We start from the raw sequence: 22,040 nt of genomic DNA on the forward strand, positions 1-22,040 counted from the left end.
TAGTAAGCAATAAAAGAAAAGCATAAACAATCTCTCCTCTGCCAAAGAATTTTGTTTTATTATCTAAGCATCCCGTGATTTTGTGAAAGCCTGTACACTATGCCATTCAGCAGGACCTCCAGAAAGAACAGTGAATTATTTAAGAAAATAAAGGGGAGATCAAAGGTACCTTACTAATGAGGCAGTGGACATTTTTTTTCAGTTTCTGCTTCCTAGGAAGAGTAATGATTCCACTGCCTGTGGTTACAGTAAATGGGAAGCCTGCATGATTCAGTGACCTTTTCAAGTAGGATAAATGATGAAAATGTCATAACCAGTTCACGCTATTCAATACTCTCTCCAACCTAACCCATTTTTTAGACATTATTTGTCTGATAAGGACACAGCTCTATTTTTTAAACAAAACGGGCCATACTTAAATTTTTTTTTGGCACTGCTAGTCACATCCAAAGAAAATTTGCTAGAGCTAGTCAATGTATTAAATGCCAGTTCACACTGCCCATACATGGTGTAGGCAGATACTAGCAATATAACCCAAAATTTTGACAAGTGTTGGCTTTTCACTAGATGAAAGTACATAATAGTTATTTTCACAAGATGTAGCAGTATGTCAAATAATTATGAGATTATTCAGTTAATTTTCAATGTTGGTCTGCATGGGGGTGGGAAGGTAAGAGAGAGTCAGTCCTATGATCTCATCAGTGCAGAGTACCTCGTTCCATTAAATAAAAGAAAAATTTAAAACTGACAATATTTTCAAAGAGTGTATATGCATAGGCTGTAAAATGCATTAAATTGTATCCCTTTCCAATCAAATATAGATCATTTCCATCTGCTGCACATATGAGAGGTAATGTGGTATAGTGGAAAGAGCAGTGATTCTGGATAGAGTCCAGGGCCTTGGATTCAAATTTTGTCTTCTAAACTTACTACCCATGTAACCAAGGGTAAGTTATATAACATCTTGGACTCAGTTTAATTATCTCTAAAATGAAAAGATTGGTCAGTGTGGTCTCTGAGGTCTCTTCCTCCTCTAAATCTATGATCTTCTGACCTTAGAACTTGTTTGTGATGTAGTTGAAAGAGGGATGAGCTGAGAGTGAGGAGATCTACTCCCAGTTGTAATATTCAGAAAATCATTTATTGTCTCTGGGCTTATGTTGAATAAAGCAGTGGATCTAAGTGGCTTATAAGTTCTTTCCAATCTCTAGACTTCCATAATAAACTATAACAAGCAGATCATAGCTAGGGGTTGATTATCCAACCATCCATAATCCTGACTTCTTGTTTCTTCTAAGCTACCTGTTTCCTTACACTTACATACTTGAGTATACTTATTTGTGATTACATTTGATTCAATATTTGTAATTCCACTGTGGTTGGTCAGAGAAAGGCTATATCAGTCCATTTTCTGTTTACTAGATACCTGGCTAAAAGATTTGATAGGGAATTTAAGACTAAATTAATTGGCTAAAATGTCAATTATCCTTTTTCTTGACTTAGTAAGTTCAATTCATTGGGAGTTGGCTACTGAAATACAGAATGAAAATGTTTTGAATTCTATATCTTTAGTCTTTTCCACAGCATAAAAAGCAAGGCAATTATGAAATGAGAAAACGCTCATCTTCAAGAAAGCGAAAAATAGATGTTTTTAGGAGAGTTGCCAATCCCTTAGTCTTGTGTGCACCTTCACTAAAGTCCTACTCTGATACATCATTCAGTTGTAAAGGTGATCCTGGATTCTGAAAAGCTAAAACCACAAAAGCTGATCTCTGTCCAGTCCCAAAAAAACTTGAAAAGCTTTTCAGGACAGGCTGGGCCAGCAACTATATATCTACTATCCAAGGAGTAGCTTAATTAAGTTAAAAGAGACTCATTATCAAGTTGGCTACAAGATGATGAAAATTTAGACAACAATAACTCTTGAAGACTCTTTATACATCTAGGTAGTACAATGGTTGGAGCCCTGGGCTTGGAGTCAGGAAGACAACATGTTCAAATCCAGCCTCAGATCATTATTAAGTGCGTGACCTTGGGCAAGTCACTTAGCCTTTTTTTGCTTCAGTTTCCTCATCTGTAAATGGGGATAATAATGACACCTATTCTCCAGGTTGTTGTGAAGATCAAAGAGATGATATTTGTAAAACACTTATTGCAGTGCCTGGTACATAGTTGGCACCATATAAATGCTAGTTATCATCATCATGATTATCACATAAATAATGGATGACTATCATAAAGTAGTGAGAAATATGACGGGGTAGAGTTGCTCACATCAGATGGCCTTAGTCTTCGTAGTAAAATAGGTAGCTAGACCAACTACTCTAAATGGAATTCTTTTGAAACATTGATTTATGGGAAATGACCACTAGTCAGGCATGCTGTGGAGGAAATCCTTTTTTCAGGCACCATTTCTGAGATCTCTTCTAATCAAGCTTCTGTGATTCTGTGATCAAGTCATGACTATAAGCGTGTAACCTAGGGTGAGTCAGTTAAATTCTGCATCCCAAGCAACTTCCAAAAGTTATAGGTGAGTTGCTGACTTGCATCAGTAGAGGAGTTTCCACTCCAGAAGCTTCCTATATTGATGAAATCATAGGTCCAAAACAAATCAAAACAAACAAAAAATGTAAAAAAAAATTTCCACTCTCTACTGCATGAGGTTGCAAAGAAAAAATGCCTTATGGACCTTGAAGTATACATACATACATGCATTTATGAGTGTGTTTGCATGTGTGTGTATATACATATATAGATAGATAGATAGATAGATAGATGCATATATGTAGCAGATTATTGTAAAAGAGGGATGCCATTTTCCCACATCTAATAAATTTAAGGATATGGGCCATCCACCATATACTGAGATATTTTGGTGTCTGACCACATTCTTTTGTAGTCACCTAGCTTTACTCTTTGACAACCAATTTCTATAGCTTTAACTTGAACCTTTGAATTCTATAGTGATCTAGAGGTATATCTGGATAATTTATTTCTTGTTAACAAACTTATAATCTTTTCTCATTAATTAATTAGTGTGAGCTCCCTCTCCATTTAGTTAAATATTAATTATTTTATGAACTGGTGAAACCTCCTTTCCTATGAATAATTACCCTTATTTATATATATATAATTAAATATTAAAGATACTGAATCACATAATTTATTAACAAATGGAATTATAATAAGCATAAATATATATATATATATATATATATATATGTGCAATATAAAAGCTACAATATTTTGGCCAGGCATGAAAAAATGTTATTAACAGAATCATCTCAAACCCTCAATAATCTTCTCAATACATGTTTCATTTTCATTTTATGGAAACAGTCTCAGACCATTAATTTCACTCCAAATACTGATTAAAGTCTCTTAAAATCTTCATATTTCTCTTCAGAGTTAGTCTTTTAAAAAAAAAATCTTCTCTTCAGTATTCACAGAAAAATGTCTTTCCAAATATACATTTTACTTCCCTGTTACTCAGACTCTTTTTATAAAATTTCTTTATAACATCACAGTTTAGACAAGGAAAATGCTTCCCCTTATCTCTTTTCTCTCAGTCTTCTTTGCAGATTCTTTATAGATTGTTATGAATCACAAATAAAACATATGCCTCCCTGACTCCTTAGGGAGAAGCACTTAATATTTAGACATTTGTCAACTGACAGTACAAATTGCTTTATTCAATATTCTTTTTGAGTCCTTAAAGCCACAGTAACAGAATTTGTAGCCTCTGTGAGATATGAATTCTAAATAGAGGTTGCATGTATAAGTGAGGAATTTTTATATTTTGTATAATACATTAAAATTTTAATATTGAAAATCAATACAATGAACTAAACTTACTGAGTAATAATTTACACTTAAATTATTTTAACACACTAAGTATGATAGGAACTTTTTAGTCACCCCCTCTAAGTATTCATCAATATTCATTTCATTCATTCTCGTTCACTTTTGCTGTTATTTGATGACAGCATTTACTCTGTTCTGGTTAAGACTTTCTGTTTTATTTTTTGCATGGTATTATTTCATAAAGATCTTTCCAGATTGTCTTTCATTCTGCATACTTGTCAATTTTAATGATATCCTATTACATTATCATAATTTCTTTAACTATTTCTCTATTGTTGATGATTTAGGTTGCCTTCAGTTATTTGGAGTTGTTTATCATCATCCTCCTCATCATTAATTTCTCTGTGTGATCATATGGCAGAGAACTCTACAGAAGATCATACAATTGTACGTGGGAGGTATCTGGCCAGGACCCTGAGTGGATCACAGAATCACAAAGGCTTAATTAGAAGAGATCTCAGAAGTGATGCTTGGAAAAGGATTTCCTCTACAAAATGCCTGACTAGTGGGCATTTCCCATAAATCAGTGTTTCAAAACAGTCCCACCTAGAGTAGATGACCTAGCTGCCTATTTCACTAAGAAGACTGAGGCCATTTGATGTGAACAATTCTACTGTATCATATTTCTCAAACTTTCTGATAGTCATCCACTCATTCACTCTTCTTCCCAGAAGAGATATCCACATGACTCACTAAGGTTCCAACCGATCAACAAGAACTTAGAAAATGCCTGTTATGGGCCAGGCACCAGTATTCAGCACTACGAATAGTAGTATAAAAATGAGACAGTGTCTGTCCTTAAGAAGCTTACATTCTAAGGGATGTGGGGAGAATCTTAGGGATACAACATGTTTACGGATAAATAAGTAAAGGATCTATATGAAATAAATGACTAATGATTTGAGAGTAATGAGAAGGAACCACTGAAAAAATTAGCTTAATCAACATGAAATCTGCTGTTTGTGCTTTGTCTCCCCCTAAATTATTTTAGGATTATCCATTGTCTCTGATACTCAATCATTTAAAATTTTTATAGGTTAAATTGCTGCAAAATCTCTTTTATATCTCTCTTCCTCTCCTTTCCCACTGTCACCAACTTAGTATCAGCCCTCATTACCAACCCCTTAGATCATTGCAATAACCTCTTTATAAGTTTCCCCACCTCCACTCTTATTCTCAGCTTCAAGTCTTCCTTTATGCCACTGCAAGAATAATCTTTCTAATGTATAGATCTGGTAATGTCATTCCTCTGCTCAGACACCTTAAATGGCTCTTTATTGCCTCTGAATAGAGTTCAAACATCATTGCCTGGCATTCAGGAACTTCTGCAACTTCAAAGGTAAATGGCACAATAAAGAGAGTGCTGGACTTATACTTAGAAAATTTTAAATCCTGCCTCAGACATTTACCATGTGAATTACATTGATTACATTGAGTTACATTGAGTAACCTCTGTGACTTAGTTTCCTCATCTATTAAACATGACCCCTTCCAGCTATGAACCCATAAAAAATATTTCATATTTCTCTCCTTCATATACTACACACTGCTCTAGACAAATCTCTCCTCACAACATATTGCATTCAACATTTGTCAGCCTTCTTCCTATGTCTAGAATGCCCTCTTTCCTCATTTTTGTCTTTTATACCTACTCATCCTTTAAAATCCAACTCAAATAGTTCCTCTTCAGGTAGACTTTCTTGATCCCTACTTGTCCCCCAGACGGTAATGGCCTTCCCCTTCAGGCTTCAAATAGTACTTTAAGGGTCTAATTACATAATATTGTGTATGATAACTATTTATGTTGATGCTTTATCTCTTTGCTATACTGAAGACTCCTTAGAGGCAAGATATCATGTCTTCTCTAAACTTTCTATTTTCCCACCAACTAACATTCTGTTCTGAGTGCAATGGTCATTTAAAAAATATTTACTGATTGGTTTTCATAGATGGAGGGTCCAACATGTTACCTGGCATCTATAATATCACAAATTGGAAATCCGGAGGCCAAAAACTCAGTAGGTAAGCCAGTGGATGGGCTGTTAAGATACAGATGAAAATAGTGAGTCCAGGATCAATTCTGATGTTCAATGATTCTGTACTCTCATTGTGTTCTGAAACAACATAGCAACATTCTGACATAAGAAGAGAGAAGGAACCTTCAGATCTGTACTTGCACAAGAGTTCATTACTAGACAAGTTAAAGAAAGCTGTTACAAATCCCTGAATATATAATAAGGTGAGTCACCCCGTTGTTTCTATCCAGAGGTAGAGAACCTGTGGCCTCTCAAGGCCACATGTGGCCCTCTAGTTCCTCAAGTGTGGGCCTTTGACTGAATCCGTACTTCACAGAACAAATCCCTTCAACAAAAGGATTTGTTCTGTAAAAATTGGACTCAGTCAAAGGGCCACATCCAAGGACTTAGAAGGCTACATGTGGCCTCGAGGCCACAGATTTCCCACCCCTGAATAGCCTGACAGCACTTTTTCTGTATTCTCTGAAGGTAACTAAATGCTCTGTTTAACAACAGGAACTGTGAAATAAGTTGGAGGTGGGATGGAATCAAGTCTTATCTACAGCCATTGCTTGTGAGTAATATCTAATAAACTTGGCAACATTGGCCACTGTCACAATCATGAGGTATGAGAAAAGCCAAACTGACATTTAGGTTGTAACAGTCATTGTATAGTTGAACTAAATAATAAATTGTTCAGTCACTCATTTTAATTAATATTTTTTTCTTTTGACTACCAGTGTAGGAAGTGGCTCATAAAACGTGTTTATTTATTGTGTAAAATGAAGATCCTGCCAAAAATGTAAAGGTGCAATTATTTTAATACATCTCACCAAAAAAAAAAAAACAGGCATCAGTGCTTTTCCTTCAGACATTAAGCGACTCTGTGTACTGAGATATTATGGAGGGAGGTATAAGGCACTGCTAAAGCGAGTATGACTGCTCATTTAGCTCATTTCTGCCCTCTGAGGCAGACAATAAAGTTTTCTGAGTTTGGAGGAGAAGATTTTACTCTATTAACTACTCCTCCCAAGCCCCTTGAACAAGTTTCTGGTCAAACCAAAGACAACCTGGTACAATGGAAAGAAAAGTGGATTTGGAGTCAAGGCCCTGGCATCAAATCACAATTATAATCCTCACAGCTTATGCATCTTTGGACAATTGTGTTCATCTCTATGGAACTCAATTTCTTCATCTATAAAAAGATGAGTACGGAGGCAGAGTCAAGAGGGCAGAGCAAAGCCACATCTTTGCTGAGTTCTCCTAACATACCCTCTCTACAACCAATTAAAAACACATGCCAAATCAAATTCTGAGCAGGAAGGCCAATAAAAGGTCACAGTGAGTCCTTTTTTTCACCCCAGAAAAGCTTAGAAATAGATACAAGTCTCAGGAGACTTGGGTAGGGGCTGATCAGGAGGCAGAAATGCATTGGTCTGGGTTGAAGTCCCAGGATGAAAAGGAGTAATTATAGTCACAGAGGAGCAGAGGTCTACTTGTATAAGGCCAGAACATAGACCAGAAGACAGTGATGAGATCTTCCCTAGGATCACAACATGTTGGAAGCACTGAAAACATATAGACCATCCCTGAGCTGTAAAAGCAGCAGGAACACATAAAAGACAGAACCTCAGACCAGACATCCCCTACCCTTAGAAGGGAACAGAGTCCAACTCTCACATAAAGTCCAAAGTCAAGAAATAGACCAGAAAAATGAGCAAACAATAAAAATAGGACCTGACCATAAAAGGCTACTATAGTGATTGGGAAAATCAAGAAATAAACTAAGAAGAAGACAATAGTTTAAAAACATCGACAACCAAAGCTTTAAAGAAAAATTAAGATGGATACAAGAATTCCTGGAAAAGGTAAAGACATTTAAAAGGAGCAAAAATGATTTTAAAAATCAAATGAGTAACAAAGAAAAATTGGACAAAAGAAAGAGAGCTAAGCAAGAAAATTATGAAAAGATAATTAGCAGCTTGGCAAAAGAGATGCCAAAAAATACTGAAGAAAAGAACTCCTTTAACATTGGAAGTGATGAAATGGAAGCTAATTACTCTAGGAAACATCAAGAAACAATAAAACAAAGCCAAAAGACCTAAGAAATAGAAGAAAATGTGAAATATATCTTAGGAAAAACAATTGACCTGAAAAATAGATAGAGGGAGGTAATTTAAGAATTATTTGATCACTTGAAAAGAATGATAAAAAAAGAACCTAGACATCATATTTCAATAAATTATAAATCAAAACTGTCTAGATATCTTAGAATTAGAAGACAAAGTAGAAGTTGGAAGAATCCACCAATTGCCTACTGAAAGAAATCCCCAAATGAAAATTCCCAGTAATATTATAGCCAAAATCCACCTTGACCTCCCAGGTCAAGGAGAAAATACTATGAGAAACCAAAAATAAATAGTTCTGATACTATGGTTCCACAATCAGGATCACACAAGATTTAGCATCTACCACTTAAATGAATGAAGGGCTTTAAACATAATATTCTGGAAGCAAAGAAACTAGAATTACAACTAAGAATAAGCCATCCATTAAAACTGAGTAATATTCTTCAGGGTGAAATAAATATTTGATAAAATAGAGGACTCTCAGGTATTCCTGATGAAAAGACCAGACCTGGATAGAAAATTTGACATTCAAACAAAAGACATAAGAGAAGTATAAAAAGGTAAATGTAAGTGAGAAATCATTAAGAAAAAAAACTAAAGAAGTTGAAATTATTTGCATACCTATATGAGATGACACATGTAATTATTAAGAACATTATCATCATTAGGGCAGTTAGAAGGAGTCTACTTAGAGGGCATGAGTATGAATATGTTGTCATGGGATAATTTCAAAAGAAGAGTGAGAAAGAGGGATGCACTTAAAGAAGGAAGAAGGAAAGGGAAGTATGGGGGAAACCATCTTGCATAAAAAAAGGATCACAGGGAAAAATGTTTACAATGGAGAGGAAAATCAGGGAGATTGGAAGCAGTTAACACTTGAACTTTACTCTCATCTTCACTAGTTCAAGGAGAGAAATATGTATATATACAAAGATGGATATAGAAGTTCATCTTACTCAGCAAGAAAGTAGAAGGAGAAAGGAATAAGAAAGGGAGTGGAATGGGAAAAGAGAAGGCAGATTAAGAGAGGAAGTGATTTTAAGGAAAATAGACTTTTGAGGAAGGGACAGGTTAAAAAAAGGATAAATAGAAGAGAAACAGAAGAAAGTTACCTCAGCTACCTTCAGGTTATAAAGTTTAAATATGATATAAATATTTGGAAAATCCTGAAAGTATTATATAAATGTTGACTAACATCATTTGATAATGCCAGGCAATGGACCTGGGCAATTTCTTGTCATTGGCTCAATTGCTTCATATTTGAGCTACATTGGAAATAATATTTTATATTATTCAGGATCAAATGGAAATAAGTATTTGACACATGTCAATTAATATATATGATTTTAATGAAGGATTATTTTCCTTAACAACTTCAAATAAATTTACCTTGATAAGCGAGACAGCACTAAAGAAATAACTTCCTTATAATGGATTAGCTCATTGATTACTAAAATTAAAATAAACTCTAAAATAGAAAGTTTTGCTTTTTCATGAATCTTTGGACTGGTTAGGAGAATGATTGTATCAGAGTAAGTCACTCCCAAATGTGTAATGAAATTAATGTCAAACCACTTCTTTATTCACAACAATTAACTTTTTATGCACTTACTGGCCATTTATTTTTCTGAAATATTTAAAAACCTTTTGGGTTTGCCAGTGCCCTTGAATTGAAACAAAAGTTACAGTTATATAAGCATTACAGGAGATAAAATATCATCCCAATATAAATCCAGCATAAGATGTGAATGAGACTAAAAGTGAATAACCAAACAAAATTCCTAAAAGAAAATTTAAGAAAGAGTTCATAAACAAAGTGAAAAAATAATTCTGACCAGCGAAAAGCAATATAAAAATTAAATGGGTCACCAAGATTGAAAGTAGAGGGCAAAAGATACCATTCTTCTGTTTTGAATTATAGACACATTTATGTGACCTAACATCACACAAAAGAGGCAGCCTACTACAGTGGATAGAGAGCCATCTGCAGTCAAAAATATCTAGATTCAAGTCTTTCCTCTGACATGCAATGATTGTATGGCCCTGGGCTCCAACCTCACATTGACCCAGTCAATTTTCATCTAAGACTATAATTTGCAGATCAGTTGCTGTTTTGCATTGGTAAAGAGTTTCCTCATATCAAATAATCATTTCCATTTCCATTTCAACACATAGCACACAATCATAGAATTACAAATTTATAGATAGAAGAGACCTTAGAAGCCATCATGAGTCCAGCTTACTGATTTTAGAGATGAAGGAACAGGTACAGAGACCGCAAAATATTTGTGTTCCTGATAAATGTATAATAAAGGCATATGACCTTACATTTTCTTTTAAAGTAATTAATCAGCAAATATTTATTATATGCCCTTGTGCTGGGCATTGTGCTAAGTTCTGGGTATATGGAAAATGAAAGATAGTCACTGTCCTTGAGGAGCTTATAATCTAATGGATGAAGACAAAAGACAAAAAGAAAACTGAAAAGGGAAGTTGGGAGAGATAATGGAGAAGTCCAAAGTCATGCAGCCATGTGGGAAATGAAAAGATGGTTGACCTGGATGCTACCTTTAAATGCACCTCTGGAAAGCTATCTTCACTCTGCCCTTTAAATAAGCAGGTACTGAAGGTACTAATGAAGAAAGAGTACTAATTATGATGCAGGATGAGGATTCTGATGATGAAGTTCCTGGGGGTATGATGGAGAAATCCAAAAAAAGTGCAGCTGAAGTAGTTAATCTAAAATCATGTGCAAGTCAGTAATCTGCTCTCTCTTACCAGACTTTAAGCTAATTCTCAGCTACGAGATCTAACAGAGACCCATCAAGCAATTGACAAAAGACAGGTAAGAATGGAGTGTCAAGATTTGAACAAAGTCAGGAGTCTGGAAGGTAGTTCTACAGCAGTGAGTTTACCAAAGTCTCAATATACCAATTAAAGACCAGGGAATACTAGTTAGTTTCTGGGACTTAAAGCCATTCTTCCAAACCACTGATTTACTGGACCCAATCCATGGCAAATTTTTACCAGTCTACAAACATTTTACCACCAAAGTTCCTTACTTCTTAAAACTTATAAAGTTGGGGATTAGGAAATAACTTACTGATCCCTCCTTTTCCCTGTACCCTGCTCCTTTCATCATCAACATTTTACAATTCTTGGCTTGCAGGCCCTATCCCATGAACCACAGTAGTCGCTAGTTGAGGCTTCAGAAGTCAAAGCAGTCCTTTAAAGGGAATTTAAACATTTGGCTAGCCTACGATATAGTTTGGACTAGGTAACACTGCTTTAAGGCTGCCTTGAAGGAAGAGGCAAGGACCCTCTTAGTCGCTATACTTTACAAATTCCTCTGGAAAAACTCTGACTTTGAACTTGTCCACCTAAGCAAAGCTGTTGTCACTCTTTCTAAACTATCATCCCATTCATCAGTGAAGACTAACCAACAAAAAAACCTATTAAATAAAGAAAAGCTGTACTCATCAATTCCCATCTTCCTTTTATTACTCTTAACCTGAGGCCCATGGATCCCTGAGGAGTTTGCGAATAAGTTTCAGGGAGTCCATAAACTTGGATAGGAAAAAATTACACCCTTACTTTCACTAACTTCTTTTTTCAATTATGAATACAGGCAAAATAAATCTTAAATAAAGTCCACAGAAGGCTTTACCAGAGTGCCATGGGGTCTATCACAAACACAGTAAGAATCCTTGCTTTCTGCTATCTTCACTCTCTAGTCATCCAGTTTTCTCAAAATGTCTCAGATACCCAAGTACTCCAACTGAAATTACTCATTATAAGAGGTCCTAATCCTCTCTCTTTATAAACATTCTTTTGTCAAAATTTACCCAACCTATTTCCTAGTGTCTCAGTTTTTCTATATCTCCTCTAACATTTGTCATTTTCCATTTCTGTCATACTAGACAATCTAATATGTTTGAGGTGATACCTCAGAGTTGTTAACTGGCATTTCTCTAATCAATAGTGATTTTGATTATTTTTTCCTGACTACAGATACATTTGATTTCTTCTTCTAAAAACTGCCTCTTTATATCCTTTGACCTTCTATCAATTGAAGAATGCTAATTTTTATAAATTTGACTGAGTTCTTTATATATTTGAGAAGCTCTCTGTCTCTGCCTCTCTCTCTCTCTCTCTCTCTCTCTCTCTATATATATATATATATATATATATATATATATATATATGTATATATATATATATGTATATGTGTATATGTATGTATATGTATATAAATATGTATATGTGTATATATAAGAGAGGCTTTTGTTAAAAAATTTCCCCCAGTTTCTTGTTTTCCTTCTAAATTTGGCAGTATTGGTTAGTATTGTGCAAAATCTTTTTAATTTAGTGTAATAAAAGTTATCTATCTTATATTCTGTGATGTTCTGTATCTCTTGTTTGATCACAAATTCTTCCCTTATCTATAGATTTTACAAGAAAATTTATCCGTGCTCCCTTAATTTGTTTATAATATCACCCTTCATGTCTAAATCATATACTCATTTTGACCTTATCTTGGTATATGGTATGAGATGTTGTTCTATACCTATTTTCTACCAAATTGTTTTCCAGTTTTCCCAGCAATTTTTGTCAAAGAGTAAGCTCTTTTTCTCAAAAGCTTGGATCTTTAGGTTTATCAAGCACAGCTCATAGCTGTTTTGAAATCATTATCTCTTGAGTTTGTATCTTGATCTTCCCTGTCACCATAGTACCTTTTTATGGTCAGATTTTCTATTGCTTGCTCATTTTTCCAGCCTATTTCTTAACTTTTAACTTTATAGTCAAGTTGGGCTCTGTGCCTAGCACTGTTCTAAGCTTCATATTTTTCATACTGCTGTTTTCTGAGCTAGTTCTGGGGGTCTGTATGTTTTTAGTGCTTCCAAGGTGGTATGATCTAAGCAGAGGTATGGTCACTGTTCTCCTGGACTGTGCTCTATTCTTTACCCAGGAAGAGTCTTTCTTCCTCTGTAGCTACAAATGCTAGCACTTTTATTGGCCCTGGAACTGTGACTATGTCCCCTTCTCTTTTGCTGTCAGAAGTGCTAATACTCCTTTCTGCCTTGGAGCTGAGATCAGGGCCCTTACTCCCCTGCAACCACAAGCACTAGTGCTCTTCTTTGCCTTGGGACCGGTACTCCATATGCACAATGCAACAGGATTCTGAACCCAGTGTCAACAAATGGTCTCCTATAATCTATTTCTGAACAGTCATCCAATTTCTTTACCACCTGTGGGCTGAGAGATACTGCCACCAAGGCCTGCTGCTGGTGTTAGAGGATCCACCTATGCTGTGGTGTGACAGACCTTTCCTGCCAAACTCCTAAGTTGTTTTGTGCTAGAAAGTTGTTTCACTCTGACCCTTTGTTGGTTCTGTAACCCCAGAATTTGATTTGAGGCATTATTTTAAAGTAGTTTGGGTGGTGATTTAGGAGAATTCAAATGAATTCTTCTCTCTGCTCCATCATCTTGGCTCCATCTTTCTCCATATGCTCCTTTCTTTAAAAACCATATTAGTCATGTTGTGAAAGAAGACACAGACCCAAAGGGGAAAAACACAAAAAATACAGAAAATTAAAGAATAGTATGCTTCAATCTACATTCAGACTCCATCAATTCTTTCTCTGGAGGCAAATAGCATTTTTCATCATGAATCCTTTAGAATTGTCTTGGATCACTGCATTGCTAAGAATAGCTAAGTCATTCATAGTTTGTCATTGTACAGTATTGCTGTTATGTGTACAAAGTTCTCTTGGCTCTGCTTACTTCACTTTGTATCAGTTAATGTAAGTCTTTCCAGGTTTTTCTGAAATCCACCTGCTCATCATTTCTTATAGCACAGTAACATTCCATTACAATCACATACAACAATTTGTCCAGCCATTCTCTAATTGATGGGTGTCTTCTCAATTTCCATTTCTTGGCCACCAGAAAAAGAGCTGCTATAAATATTGTTGTACAAATAGATCCTTCCCCTCTTTTTATCCATATACTTCTAAAGCATAGGTTTGACTATGTCATTCCCCTACTCAATAGGCTTTTTGTATCTTCCTATTGTCTTTAGGAACTAATATTAGTGTTCTGTTTGGCATTTAAATCTCTTCACAACCTGGCCTCAACCTCCCTTTATAGGCTTATTACACATTACTCCCCTTCCTGAACCCTATGATCTACTCTTCTTACAATGTTTATCACGTATTGAGCATGTATTATATGCTTGTTGACTGACTGTTCTACATACAGGGAACTACATTTTCTGACTCTGTTCCTTTAACACCAGCTGTCTTTCATGCTTGAAATATACTCCCTCCCCACCTCCACCTGAGAGTCCCTAGTCTTTTTCAATACTCAATTCAAGTATCACTTTCTACATAAAGCTTTTTTCTAATCTTCCCTAACATTCCCCCCCAAAATCACTATATATATATATATATATATTTGTGTGTGTATGTATATGTGTGTGTATGTATGTATGTATGTATGTATGTATGTATGTATACATGTGTGTATATACTCCCCTAAAAGACTATAAGTCTCTTGAGAGAAGGGATTGTTTTACTTATGTCTTTTTTTCTAAGAGTTTAACAGTGGCTGTCACAGGGTAGGCACTTAACAAATACTTTTTGATCAGTAAGTTTTCAGTCTTGCTGTTGCTTTAATAGTTACTTTCTGGAGGCAGTGACTTAACTGAAAGTCATGAATCTAGAGATATGAGTACATAATCAGAAAGGAGTGCTAAGTAGTCAGAAAGATATGAAAGGACATCCTACCTCTGACAAGAGTGGTATGACTTTGAGCTAATGACTTTACTCTTCTGAGCCTGCGTTTCCTCATGTGTGAATTTGTGATATTATAATCTGGAAAATTGAGCTAGACGCTGTCATAACAACCTTATCAGGGTATTGTGAGGCTCAATGAAGATAATATATGCAAACTTTTATGCCCTCTATAAATGTCAGTCATTATTACTTATGGGCATTTCAGACTCCATGACAGTCAAACCATAGTATCATAGGTCCTGATTTGAAAGGAAATTTAATGGTCTCTAATCCAGAGGTATCAAAGACACGAGCCACTGGCAGTGTGCAACAACACTCCTAAATGAAGCCCAACCCAAATTAAAATGTAATTGGGGAATATTTAATACAATAGTTACATAAAACATATATAATATTAATATGGGTATTTCTAAGTTAAATAAGGTCCTTGCATATGATTCAGTGGCCCTATTTTTTTAGTTTGATATTAGTGCTCCAGATTAAATCTCATTTTATAGATAAAGAAACTGAAGTCTGGAGAGATTAAGTGACTTGCCCGTAATCATGGCAACTGAACTGCCTTTGGGCCAAAACAGCAGGAAGAAAGTGGTCACCATTTCCACCAAATCAGAGGGTCTTCACTAATGTAGATACTTTTAGGAAGAGCTGTGGACTTCTCTTAACCACTCAACCTCTACATTCAGGCAGAATACAGAACTTGTACGTGGAAATCTCTCTGGAAAACTACAAAGAAATGCAAAGAGGAATCTATAATTGGTAATTACTAGGGAAGGAGAGGCTTGAAATAAAGTGCTACCTTGAGAAAAGAAATTCACAGATGACAATGCTCAATACTCAACCATGGTGTCTTCTGTTACATTGTACTATCCTTTCAAGGTAATCAGGCAACCTCTGGACCAGAAAGCCAGAAATTTCAGTTTCCTGGATCTGTAGGGAGAAGAAGCCAAGGCAAACATTATTTGGCTGAGACTCTCTGGGAGGAATGCCTTAAGTTTTTACCTTAAGAAGAACAATCCCACAAAATGGAGATTGTCTCCAGATTGTAGCTATATTCAAGTTCTCAAGGCCCAAATCCAATGGATAGGAAATACAATTGTTTTGTATTTTACAATTTCACTTGCATTTTAAAACTTCTCCAAGCTGTCTGAATCACTATTCCAGCAGACTTTGGTCTGAAGGCCCACAAAAAAATTTTTAAAGCATTCAATGCTATCTCAAGTTTTAAGTGTATAATGGAACCATAGTTGCAAAGAATGTTTGCTTTTTCATTCTCTTTGCAGATATGGCATATGATTCATACAAATCAAGTTCTTAAATCATAGCCTTCCAGACAGAGTTATCATGCCAAAAAGGCTCCAATTCAAGACAACCACATCTTCTTTTTGAGCTTAAATCCACTGAGACTATATTATTCATGACCCTGAGTTTTTAACTGAAGATTATTTGGACAAATCAGGACACAAGAAGTCCCACACACTTGTGGATGAATCTGAAGACAATCTCAAAGTCAGCAAGACCTGAATTCAGACCCTCCCTCTGTCAGATAGTGACCACATTGCCCTGGGTTAGTCACTTACCTTCTCAATCCTCTTTGCAATTTTTAAGACAGTAAGTTCCAGAGGAGATGTTAACCTCTATTGCTAGAGAGAGTTTTCTTATTCAAGAGTTCACTAATCAATGAAATCACCCATCCCTACATTATAAAAAAAGTCTGGGCATGTATCTTTTATGGAGAGGCACTGGGGCTACATCAAAAACTGACTTGAACACAGTGGTATACTGGTAAATGTTTGACAACCAGTTCTCTAGAAGTGCAGGACACACTTTGAAATTTAATCTGCACTATTAACATTTTCTCCATTACTCTTTGAAGCCTAGAAAATCAACAAAACAATAAATCCATCACTGATTTGTAATATTTGCCTATTTCCAAAGTGTAGACTCTCAAACTGAAAAAGCTAACTCCAGAATCCTTGCTTGAGGGGCTCCAGTTGCATTGGGGACTATTCACTCCTCTAGATATACCAATTTCCCCACTCTCTGATTCCCCATTACTATTTCAGTGGTAAAGGTATACTACCTTGATCATTCAGAAGTTGGAAATAATTGGAAGTTCATTCCAACTCTTATTACCTGCAGAATAATGCATCTGAACATTAAAAAGTCTAGATAAAAAGATGGTTACTTTAATAGAGTTCACTGTTTGGTAGTATATGATATTTATAAAAATGACGATGTAATATTATATAAAATTACAAACTAATATAAAAACAGTGTATGGCAAATGCAATGGGGAGATGCAAGCAAAATTCTCTGTGAGATCCAACAGGAAGCCAAGGATTCAGTTGACTTTAAGGCTTAATGAGAAGGGCAAAAGGAAGGCAATAACATTTATATAGCATCTACTATGTGCCAGGCATTATGCAATATGTCTTACAAATATTAACTCACTTGATCTTCAAAACAAACTTGTGAGGTAGGTGCTGTTATTATCTCCATTTTGCATTTGAGGAAACTAAGAAAGATAGCTATTCAGTGACTTGCCCAGGGTCACACAGCTACTAAGTGTCTGAGGCTGGATTGTATCTCAAATATGTCTTACTCCAGGCCCATAATTCTATACATTGTGCCACTCAGCTATCTCATAGAGTAATTTGTATTTGAACCATATTTTTAAAAGATCTCTGTCCTATCCACTTACTGCTCTTGGCTACTCACTACTAGGCTGATATGGAATGAATACCCTATTTTCTACAGAAGCCATCCTAAAAGGTTAAAGGGGATCAAACCAAATGATCACTAAAGCCTGTTGCAACTCTAAAACCACCTAATTCCCTCCTCTCTCCACTCTACCTTTCTTTTCTCTCCCTCTACCAATACACAGTACTCTACTATCCTCTAAAGCAAGGGATGAGTCCATCTTACCCAGCACCTGTTTTTGTAAAGCAATGAACTAAGAATGGTTTTTACATTTTTAAATACAATAAAACATTATTTTAAAATGTAAAAACTATTCTTAGCTCACTGGCCATACAAAACCAGGCAGTGGGCTGGATTTGGCCAATAGAGTCTTAGTCTGCCAAATTCTGCTCCAAAGGATAGACTGAAAAAACAAGATGTAATCACAAGCTTCACATCAACCAATGAAGGAGTTGGGAAAAGACCAAAGTAGGAACCTTGTATAGGCTTGCTATAGTAGAAAAATCACAGCTCTCCAGAGAGGTTGGTGTAATAAGGAAAACACTGTATTAGGGCTGTGATACCTGGCATCCAGTTCTGGCATTGCTACTTATTGCTTGCATTCAATTCACCCTGGCAGGACCATCCTCATCTACAAAATGAAAAGGTTAAGCTGGATGACCTCAAAGGTTCCTTCCACTCCAATCCTCAGATCCCATTAGAGCTTTAATTACCTCTCTTGCCTAAAATCATAGACTGCTAATGCTAATAGTAACCTCAGAGCAGTGATGCTCAGAAAATGTGGCTTGAGTTTTCACTACATGAGCCATGAATTTTATGGAACTTAAAAAAACAAAATACATGCATGCCAAGTCTCCCCTCTGTCTCAAAGTATGATAATTTTGTTGTTGTTCGGTCATTTCAGATATGTCCAACTCTTCACAACCCCATTTGGGGTTTTCTTGGGAAAGATACTAGAATGATTTGTCATTTCCTTCTCTCATTTTACAGATGAGGAAACTGAGGCAAACAGGGTTAAGTGACTTCTCCAGGGTCACACAGCTAGTAAGCAGCTGAGGTTGTATTTGAACTAAGATCTTCCCAATTCCTGGCCCAGTGTTCTAGCCAGCGCACCACCTAGCTGCCGCCAAAGTGTGACATGCATCCTAACAAAGAAAAACACTGTTCCATGAGCAAAAGAAAGTATGATAACCATTTTATTAAAGGTTATCTATTGCAACCCTAAACTGTATAGATTTATAAAATGAAACCCAGAGAATGAAGGAAAAAAGAATACATTCAAGAATATACTACTTGCCAAGCATGGTGCTAAGTGCTGAAAATACAAATAGAAAAAGAAAAAAAAGTCAAGACTTTCCAGCAGCTCACACACTAATTAGGGAAGACAATATATATATAAGAAAGCTCAATTGCAGAGCAGATACAAAACAAAAGGATGGATGGCAGAACCCAGGAAATGCTAGGATTCATCTGCACTATAACTTGCAGGCACTAACTTCATGTCTGGGGGGAGATAAGTGATTTGCCCAAGGTCACGCATCTAGTCTGACGTACTTGAATTAAATAAAATCATTTAAGCACATTTCACTGTCACTACAAAATCATTAGTTTTCAGACTTATTTTCCCCATCCTACATACCAATACTTGTTTTTTCTGACTTGTGAGTCCATTTGGAATTTTTTAACTTTCAGTAATATTTTATTTTATAAGTAAAATAAATTGTGTAGATGTCATTCCATGAAAGGACTGAAGGCACCCTCCTTTATTCTTAGAACATATGAAAAATACTCCCTTCATATGCTACAAGACAGACTGAAACCTTTCCAAACAATTAAAATTTTTTATTTCTTTTTTTTGGAAGGTAGTTCTAGACAATAGTGAACGAGTGTTTAAATGTTATTTGATTTGACACAAACATTTGGAACTGAAATGTTTATCCTGAACGTCTCATATTAAGCTTCCCCTTAGGTCATTTGCAGAACCTTAGGTTTCAGCAATGGGTACATTCATCACTGATAACTGAAAAAAAGAGACAAGCTTAAAGCTGAGGCAAGATCTGGAAAAGCATGAAAGAGGTTGAGTTGGATGGAATCTAACTCACCCTACAGAATACAATACAAAACTTTTCCCAGGCTTTTATCTCTTCTTAAAAAGAAAAAAAAAGTCCTGTACTCAGACTTTGTCAGTATAAGCTGCTTCACCAAAATTATTTCACAAGCACATGAAGTACTTGAGATCATGAATTCTTCCACAGAAAAAAATATACTTGATACCCCATTAACATCAAGTGATAGAAGAAAAATGAATGGTTTTATTATTTATAATATATGTACATATACATATATATGTATATATGTACATATACATATATATACATATACATGTATATATGTACATATACATATATATACATATGTGTGTGTATATCCCATGAAACTGCTATGTTTGTTGCCAGAAACACTTAACAGAATTGCTCCCCAAAGGGTGTTTTAATTTATATTAAACCTTGGACCCTTATTTTTAATATGATGAGGATGCTAGACTTAGAATTACAACTGGCACTTTGTTCTCCATCTTTCCTTGGATAAAACTTACCTTCACTTTTTCTGTTCTCTTACTTGATCTGCTTGGCCTCAGAGGGCAGAACTAAGAACCTTGGGTGGGAGCTATAGAGAGGCAAATTTAAGTTCCATCCAAGGAAAAATATGTTAATTAAAACTGTTCAAAAGTAGAATGGACTGCCAAGGGAGGAAATGGGCTCCACCTCACCCTTCAAAGAAAAAGCTGGAAGACCACATGGCGGGTATACTCTAGAGGGAAGTCTAGTTGTAGCATGGGATGGACTACATAATCTCAAGGTTCCAACTTTGAAGTTGTGCAATTTTGTGTAAAGAATGTGTAAAGAATGAAGCTAGTGAATGAGAGTAGAAGTTTATGCACTAACGTGACAAGACAGTAAGATATCAAGTAGGCCCAAAAACCAGTTAGATGCCAAGTGATAACTAGCCATTTTAGATTTTGTAATGCTCTCTATATCTTATTTGTTCCTAAATTCTTCTCTTATCTATAGATCTGACTGGCAAATTATGCCATGCTCTCCTAATTTGCTTGTGATATCATCTTTTATGAATAAATCATATATCCATTTTGGCCTTATCTTAGTATATGGTATAAGATGTTGGTCAGGACCTAGTTTCAACCATACTATTTTCAAGGTTTCCCAACAGGTTTTTGTCAAATAATGATTTCTTATCCCAAAAGCTGGGATGTTTGCATTTATCAAATAATATATTACTATGGTCATTACCTACTGTGAATTTGTACCTAATCTATTCCACTGATCACCACTCTATTCCTTAGCCAGTACCAAATTGTTTTGGTAATTATCACTTTATAACATAGTTTGACATCTAGTATGACTAGACTACCTTCTTTCACATTTTTTTTCATTGATTCCCTTGATATTCTTGAGGTTCTTTTGTTCTTCTAGATGAATTATGTTATAATTTTTTTTAGCTCTATAATTTTTTGGTAATTTGATTTCTATGGCACTGAATAAGTAGATTAATTTAGGTGGTATTGTTATTTTTATTTATGTGCTTTGTTTATTTTATAGTTTAATATATATTTACAAATGTTTATTTTATGAACTTTTATTTATTATATTTTATATTTTATATATTTATTTATATATTCTCATCCTATCCATGAGCAATTACATTTTTCCAATTGTTTAGATCTGACTTTATTTGTGTGAAAAATGTTTTGTAATTGTCTTCATATAGCTCCTGGATTTGTCTTGGCAGGTAGACTTCCAAGTATTTTATATTGTCTACAGCTAAATGGAAATCCTCTTTCTATTTCTTGCAGCCAGACTTTGTTGGCAATATACAGATATTCTAATAATTCATTTTGTATCCTACAACTTTAATAAATTTGTTAATTATTTCAACTAGTTTTTCAGTTGATTCTCTAGGATGTATTAAGTGTACTATCATATAATTTGCAAAGAGAGATACTTTTGTTGCTTCATTGGCTATTTAATTCTTTCTATTTCTTTTTCTTCTCTTATTGCTATAGCTCATGTGTCTTGTATAATGTTAAATATTGGTGGTGATAACAGGCATACTTGTTCCACCTGCGATCTGATTGGGAAGACTTCTTGCTTATCCCCATAATAGATAATGCTTGCTGATAGTTTTAGCTAGATATTACTTATAGTTTTAAGGAAAGCTCCATTAATTCCTAGGTCATCTAGTTTATATGTGTGTGTGTGCATATGTGTGTGTGTGTGTGTGTGCATATGTGTGTGTGTGTGTGTGTGTGTGTATGAATGGGTATTATAATTTCTTAAAGGCTTTTTTCTGCATCTATTGAGATAATCATATGATTTTTGTTGTTTTTTTTCTTATTGATATGGTCAATTATGCTGACAGTGTTCCTAATATTGAATTAATCCTGCATTCATGGTATAAATCCCACCTGATCATAGTGTATGATCCTTGTGATAAATTGCTGTAATCTCCTTTCTAGT

Source organism: Phascolarctos cinereus, unplaced genomic scaffold (assembly GCF_003287225.1).
Source record: "Phascolarctos cinereus isolate Bilbo 61053 unplaced genomic scaffold, phaCin_HiC Scaffold_4;HRSCAF=312, whole genome shotgun sequence".
In the NCBI taxonomy this organism is placed as follows: Eukaryota; Metazoa; Chordata; class Mammalia; order Diprotodontia; family Phascolarctidae; genus Phascolarctos; species Phascolarctos cinereus.